The sequence below is a fragment of the Lampetra fluviatilis genome, chromosome 4 (genome assembly GCF_964198595.1).
Source record: "Lampetra fluviatilis chromosome 4, kcLamFluv1.1, whole genome shotgun sequence".
Taxonomy (NCBI): domain Eukaryota; kingdom Metazoa; phylum Chordata; class Hyperoartia; order Petromyzontiformes; family Petromyzontidae; genus Lampetra; species Lampetra fluviatilis.
In genome coordinates this window covers 2,055,924-2,064,014 of record NC_136278.1, presented here as the reverse complement: position 1 = coordinate 2,064,014, position 8,091 = coordinate 2,055,924, and positions in this window count along the sequence as shown.

Sequence of the window (8,091 nt, the reverse complement as noted above, 5' to 3'; positions counted from 1 at the left end):
CCCCTCGGTGAGAACAGGCGCTGCTCCATGCAGCTCTCTTCTGCTTGCTTGTTCTCTCATTCCCCGACATCTTCACTTGAAGCATTCCTTCCTGCCCGACGCTCCTTTCTTCTCCCCGCTGCTCGTCTCGAGCCGTGCCCTCTTTGTCCTGGGGACTTTCATACCAGAATTCCTTTTATCTTTCTTACGTGACCCGTCCCTTTATAATTAGAGGGCCTTTTTTTATAGCAACGAAATAATACGTTTTGACCCTTTCTGGCAATAAAACAGGTGTTACCATTTTTCAGACACCAATTAAAGAACCTTTTGCAAGGCATCAAGTCTGCATTAACCACACACACTTGTGACAAAACATGCAAACACGCGTGGTGTTTGAACATCTTAACGCCTGTTTTATTGCTGGAAAGGACAAAACCTATTTCGTGCCTTTATCTTTAAATCTACGACTACTCCCCTTCCCGTGGGGCGCCACGACTAAAAACGTTAATTGCACAGTTTACATAAAAATGTGAAACTTATGGCGGGACCCCGGGGTCCCATAAGCCCCCGGCTCTCGCATAAACTGCATTGCGAGGTCATTGTATGTCTGTTGAAGGCGAACGATACGGGAATCTATTCCTCTCGACGAGTTCTACACGATGCGCTAATCAAAGTTTAAAAGTTTTCTGCGCATTCGTCCTTGCTGCTGCAGTATGATCCGTGCCAGGTGGGTCGCGGCGTTTGTGCGCGGTGGGACGGAGTCGCCAAAAATGCAATAATTACGATTTTAACTTCCGTTTATTCGGGACCCCGGGGTCCCGCCATAAGGTTCATATATCCATTTCGCTCCCCTGCGAAATTCACAGCATCTACCTCTTTCCGAGACTCGATGAAATTCTGTTGCAGTTCAGATCTCAATGGAAGATACTCGGTGACACCCCTCCCAAAATCCGCTCGATGTCTCTGAAGATTGGTGACAATCATCATGCTTCCGATGCTTGAGATGGTGAAATCGATAACACTAACAAACACATTGTCCCTGGGCAGTTAGTGTTATTTTCCTAATTGCTGATGCCTCAAAAGTGCAGAAAATGTCTATTATTCCCCACAAACTTTGCTCTCGTCACTAGGACAGTGATATTTTGAAATGTACCTATTTTCAATGAGAAAACGTGTGCATTTGTACCATTCCTTCACATAGTCCTGGTCACAAAAGCAAGTTTGTGGTGAATAGTGGCCATTTTAACAATTATTTTTAGGCATGAGCAATTAAAAAATAACACTTAATACCCAGGGACAAAAATCGTGTTACATAGTGTAATTGGTGATGAAGCAGCTGCTGTTGATTGCTCGGTGCTGCTGATGGTTCTTGGCAGTGGTGATATGTGATCGAATTTAATGCTGATGGTATCGATGACTGGTATTGGTAATTGGGGAATGTTATGAATTCGTGGAAATGCTGCTGCTAATTGTTGCTGATTATGGCGGCTGTGATTCGTGATTGATGAAGGCTGCTGATGATTAGTTATGATAATTGTTGCATCTGACGGGTTTAATGATATTTGGTTAATATGACTATTCAGGATTATGGAGTTGCCGATGGTAGCGACCCTGCTAAATGGTAAAGATTAGTTAAAATTGTTGATGGTTTTTGATTATACACAATTGGTGCATCTCATGACAATCCTCAATGTAGCGGCTGATGATGCTGACCATTCCAAATAAGGTGATAACTGATAAATCAGGTGATGATTCACGTCACGGTGATTAGTTTTTTTGGTGGTGGTTATTATGTTGCTGGAGCTGCTACCGATGATGCTGCTATTGGTGATGCTGCTGTTACTGCTGCTACACCGAAGACCACACGCGTTTCGTGTCCTTGGCAGTAGCAGAAGCACGCTGGCTCCACCACTCCATTCGTTCTCTCTTCCTCCACCCACCCACCCCTCCTCCTCCTCCTCGCACCCCCACGCTGTGTAATTGGGGTAATTCAGTCCGCGTGAGTAATTGCATTGACGCGGTATAAGTACAACGCAGAGATCAGCAATGCTCGCCCAGTGATCCTTGTCGTTTCATTGTCACGACAGGGTGATTGGCAGAGTGCATCTTACCGGAATAGCACGTAGACCCTGAGTCAGCTTATTAAAAATCATAATCCGATTGTTAGCTGGCTTTAATAATAATAAAAACCTGATCCCCTTCAACAAGATTATTATTTTTGCAATCAACCAAAGCACACAAAGTGTCAACTAATAACCGATGTGGTAGCCTTTGATATTTTATTTATCCAAGAAAGGCTTTTCCGAGTCTCAAGGTAATGTTTTTTGTGGGTTTTCAGGAGGATCCTACTGCAGTGGGACGCTTGTCCAATTCACATCACGTGGGAGGTGAATTGGACAAAGCGAAAGTCCACCACGCAAACGAGAGGGGGGGAGGGCATAACACTCAGAACTCCACGGACGAATCCAACCTGCAAACGAACTCACTCCTGAGTGGACCAAATACATCCTCGCCCTGAATCCATTGTCCTGTGCTGGCGCCTCGTAACCATCACGGGAGTTGAAATAAATACGACGGAACTGTCGAGGAATAACATCGCACGCCATCCACGCGTGCCGTTAATTACATACCCAATAGAGTTTATATATATTTTAATGTATGTCTCTTGTGGTGCGTGGTGATATATTGCAACAACAATTGTCATTTAAATGCAATCACATCCCAAGATGCCTCACAAGTCACAACAATGATCAATAACTACATCGGGATAAAAAAAAACTCTACAATTCAATTCTGTCTCTACACGTAAATAAACACGTTTTAGTTCATCGTTGTATTGGGCCTTGCACACCGACAGCATGATGCAGCAACAGCTGTTGGAGCCAAGCAAGAACCCTGGACCGGTTTTGAATTATTTTGAATCTCGTCGGGAAGAGTTAGGGCTGGCTTAGCGAGAAACAGACGAGGAAATCTGGGCCCACACACCACCACCAACACCACCACCAACACTACCAACACCACCAACAACACTACCACCACCACCACCAACAACACTCACCACCACCAACAACACTGTCACCACCACCAACAACACTGTCACCACCACCAACAACACTGTCACCACCACCAACAACACTGTCACCACCACCAACACTACCACCACCAACACTACCACCACCAACAGCACCACCACCACCAACAACATCAACAACACTACCACCAACGACCCCCGATGCACAGCCGGGATGAGAGGGGGGAGGAGAGGGTCAGAGGGCATCTACGAGGAGCAAGGGGCCCATGGCGAACACAGGAGCCTGGGAGTCTGCCTCGTCGACTGCGGGAAGGGGAAAGGGCGCGGCCCTGCAGTTGCTTGCCAAACACCCCCATCTATGCTCAAGGTATTTTGGTCTACTCTTCCACGAGTGCCAGACGCCCTTGAAGAGGTGGGATATTAGCCACACACTATCCCCCACCGCACGAGCACTGTGGTGTGCCCTCATACTGCTGGGTGGTCACAGGCGGAGGAGGGATTTAAGAAACGACCAAGACCATTGTTTCAGTACAACGGGCAGGTGCGTTCAGTTCCGCCGCGTGCTTCTCTTCGCCTGTGTAGTTGGGAGCACAGAGTTACGCAGCTGGGAATTGCGAGCTCATACTTGTAGGAACCCACTAGTTCCACCAGCCCACAGGGGATTGTACTGGTAGGAACCTCCTGGTTACACCAGCCCACAGGGGATTATTGTGTCCGTCGTGCATGGAAGGGCTGGGTGGGGAGGGGCTGGGTGGTGAGGGTAGGGCTGGGTGTGGAGGGGGCTGGTCACCCCGTGGTGCCCTTATAAAACTCAACGTTTAACCTACTCACGCCGGCTTGTGCCCGCCGTCACAGTCGGGCATATTTGCGGAATACACCACGCCGCCGTTGACTCTGGCCATTGACCGAGCAACCCAACGTTCCTACCAGCTCCCTCCGCAGGAATGTGTTTTTAATCAGCCAGTAGATGCGTTTTAATCTATCCAGCAGAAGCCTCGCTGAGTCGAGAGACTTTGCTCTTCACCGGGATGTTTGCCCGACTAGTTTTCCCAGTAACGAGCGTTTAAGTGTGTGGGCGGATACCACAGTAAGGACCACGGCAGATTCCCCTGGCTTGTGAGCGTGGGATCATCATCAACCATGGTCAATCCACTGCTGGATGAATGCCCCACCATCCCACCAAGCCGCTTGCAGCAAACAATCCATCGATACACACTGTGTGTATCTACAAAGACACCAGGACCCTGAATGATCCCAGTACAAGCCGAGCGGCTGGGTGTGTGCGCCCATTACAGAGCGTCTGGTGTGTGTGTGTGTGCGCGAGCTCGCCAGTGGCCTGGGAATACCAGACGCTCTGAGCAGGTACGGTGAACCCTTTTGCAGAAGCCGCACACATCTGTGCCTTGCCCTTGCCTCTCCCAACCCTCCCTTGGGCCTGAAGAGCCCAACAATAGGAAGCGACGCTTTTGGCAGACGCACGCGCGCGCGCCTCAAGTGACATTCCGGTGCAATTCAAATGGGTCGCAAATCCCCGAAATCCTACTTATCATACGTGGCCACAAATCTTGAGTATTGAATTTGATATTGGTGGATCGCAGAAACTAAGCAGTATTTCGAGGCTTCTTAGTGCTTGTGTAATGATTGAAAAATGACCCCAAGCCATATGCAGCCTTAATGGATATTTGTGTAATCCATAGTAGGGTTCATTATGGTGTAACTAATAAATAGTGGCTCTTCTTATAGTATTGTCGTCGGAGTCATTACACTTGGAAGGGACTCCCTGAGAATACTATGTAGGCTTCGGCTGCGACGTGGCAGTACAACAATGGATTCTTGAATCCGTGTGTGCGGAGTTATTGAGTGCGACCACTTCGCATTTGTGGTTCGTTTTCTCCCCGTTCTATGGCCTCCTTCCACATGAGGGCACTTAGACATTGATCTGGATTCATTGTCACCCGGTGTGTTTTGCAGGTTGTTATCGCATGCTTTGCGGCACGATGTCCGACGTTTCGCTCCACCTCTTGGTCGGAGATTCTTTAGGCACTGAGGCTATTCAGCACATCCACACAACCCAGGCTGTAGTGCTACCCGTACCTTGAATTCGGCCAAACAATGCGACATGCAGCAGGGCCCTCCTGAAAAAAGTGTCTACAAGTTGAGACTTTTCCAGGGTCTACACGTGGCATCAGTGTTAGATTCTTACTGCATCTATATGGGGGGAGGGGGGAGGCCTTATTATCACACATCATGGCGAGGTGAGCGGAGCACATTATGTCGTGGCAATTGTGGGGTGATAATAAATAAATATGTATTTCACATTGTGTTAATGATCAACTCGCTCTCAGCCAGCCTGCTAAAGGTCATGGACTGGTCGCTATCGAGCTCAATTGCCGTGGCTGCATTTGGGCACTGTGTGTGTGTGTACGTGTGTACGTGTGTAAGTGTGTGTGTACGTGTGTGTGCGAGAAGGTGGGGAGCGGTAGTGTAGCGGTTATCGCGCTGCGCTACGATTCCTGCTCACGGCCAACACCGGTGACGATTATCTGAACCGGTCCCGGGCCTCCCCTAGGCCAAGTCAGCCTCAAATCAGTACCTGGTGCGATGTGTAAACATCTCCACGAGGGAGACAAAGGCGGTTGGCCGTGGTGTTGGCCACCCATCCCCTCGTGTGCCGTGCTGGCCTTCATAGGTGCTCGCTAGCAGCACTTGCCACAACAGTCTGTTTAGGCTATACGGGGGATCTTTGTCTTTGAAGGGCGGGTGGGCGGGCTGCCCGCGTCTGTTTGTAACCTTGTGTCCCGAACCCCAGCTGGACATGTATGGGGAAACAAAGAGCTTCGTAGCTCATCGGATTCCATCCCAGTCATAAATATTCTGATTCTTGGGGTCCGCCGCTCCCCCACGGTGCTCTTCCCTCCACGTGGTGTGCGGCCGGGGGTGCCACGAGTCCACCCCTACAGCAGTGCCCATCACTCGTGTTCAGAGAGAGGGGGGGGGGGCAGGCACTTTCGCCGATAAGACATCATCGGTGGGTGAGGACCGCCACACATTTTAAACCCATGGGGGGGGGGGGGGGGTTGACAGCAGCACGATGATGATGATTATGGGGGTTTGGTGTTTTTGCATTTTGTGTATTGTCGGGGGCCCGCACTAAAGGTCACCGGGGCCCCCAGTGGCCAGCGGGCCATGCCTATGATGATTGCCACGGTCGAGTTTGGCGGCTCTCTGTCTGTGCCACCAACGGATTGTCCCGGTGGATTCTGCATGGGTTCGTACAGAAGACGGGGATCGCGACGTGCTCCAACCCCCCAGAAACCCCATACCCCCCGCCCCGACTTTGAGCGATAATTGATGACTTACATGGAGACCGCTATACTTACACATAGCATGATTGGCATGGACCCTGGTGCAAGGACTGTCAGAATAAGAGTATTTATAATATACGAGCCTTTTGCCCGTCCAAGGACGGGTGTATTTCAGTAAATGTGAAACTTGCAAGCGAAAAGCAGACCGCCACTAAATGTGCATTGCATCAATTTGTGTACAATTTGTAAGGCCGCGGTGACACAGACCTATTTAATTTAAAGGTTATAATCCCTTGTTCATCATGACGTCCTTTTTACTTCAATGTCTCAACAGCGTTACGGAGTTCGCGTGACGTGAGGGTTCTGCCTTTGTAGTGAGGGTTGTGAGTTGACGCCAAGAAGGGGGGAGGAGGCGCCTCTCCCCCCCATGTGGAGTGACGTCACCCGCTAATTATTATTAATGAGGTGGGGGTGTCCATTTGGAAGACGTCAATTTATAATGATTATTAATAAGGGGGGCTGTTCGATGTGGAGTGACGTCACCCGCTCATGATTATTGAGGAAGGGGGCTCCGTGTGGAGGACGTCACCTGGTCATGAAAATTAATGAGGGGGGCTGGCCGACGTGGAGTGAAGTCACGCGCGGGACACACAGACATTCTTGGCTCATTATAGTAGTAAATTATAATATATTATTATACTGGAGGAATCACAGATGTGCAGTCGGGGCGTGTCAGAACGTTATTGCAATTAAACAGTCCAAAAACACCATCGGAGTGCAAGTATAGGAAAGGTAAACAAATCACGTTCAAAATATACAAATAAAACGAAACTATGTTTTATCTTACCCGGTAAAGCCCACTGAGCAATTAACTTTTTTTCTTCCCAGAAGCGACCTGGCCGCAAATGATAACTTAACAAAGTGGCTATTTCATGCGGAAATGTATGGCGACTAAATAATCTAAATGCATGTTTCTAAATATGGGGGGGACAAAAACGGAGATCCCCTTCAGCCCCGTAGGCCTCTGTGCAAGACTCCACCGCATGCACAATCGGTCGCAGCGCCGTGATGGCGAGATGTTAACTACTTCGCCTGGTACACAGGAGGTCGTGGGTGACATCGCCGTGGTCGCGTTGATTTTTCTCCCGCGTCCTTCGCGGAATTCCCTCCACATTTTAGAAACGTGCGTTTCGTGTATTTGGCTGCGATCAATGTCCATACGATGAGCCACTTCGTTGAGCTATCATTTGTGGCCAGGGCGCTTCTGAAAAGGAACTACATAGATCAGTGGGAAAAAAAAAATAGTTGATAGTTTTTAATAGTAGCAGCCACGCCGGTGGCCTCCACCCAAGGAACAGCGCCCGGCGAGCAGTGGCGTGCCGACCCTGGCGCCCTCCCCTCTCCTCCCTCCCTTCCCTCCCCTCTCCTCCATCCCTCCCTCCCCTCCCCTATCCTCCCTCCCCTCTCCTCCATCCCTCCCCTCCCCTCCCTCCCCTCTCCTCCCTCCCCTCTCCTCCCTCCCTCCCCTCCCCTCTCCTCCCTCCCCTCTCCTCCCTCCCCTCCCCTCCCATCTACTCCCTCCCCTCTCCTCCATCCCTCCGTCCCCTCCCCTCTCCTCCCTCCTCTCCTTCCTCCCTCCCCTCCCCTCTCCTCCCTCCTCTCTCCTCCCTCCCCTCCTTCCTCCCTCCCCTCTCCTCCCTCCCCTCTCCTCCCTCCCTCCCCTCTCCTCCATCTCTCCGTCCCCTCCCCTCTCCTCCCTCCTCTCCCTCCCCTCCC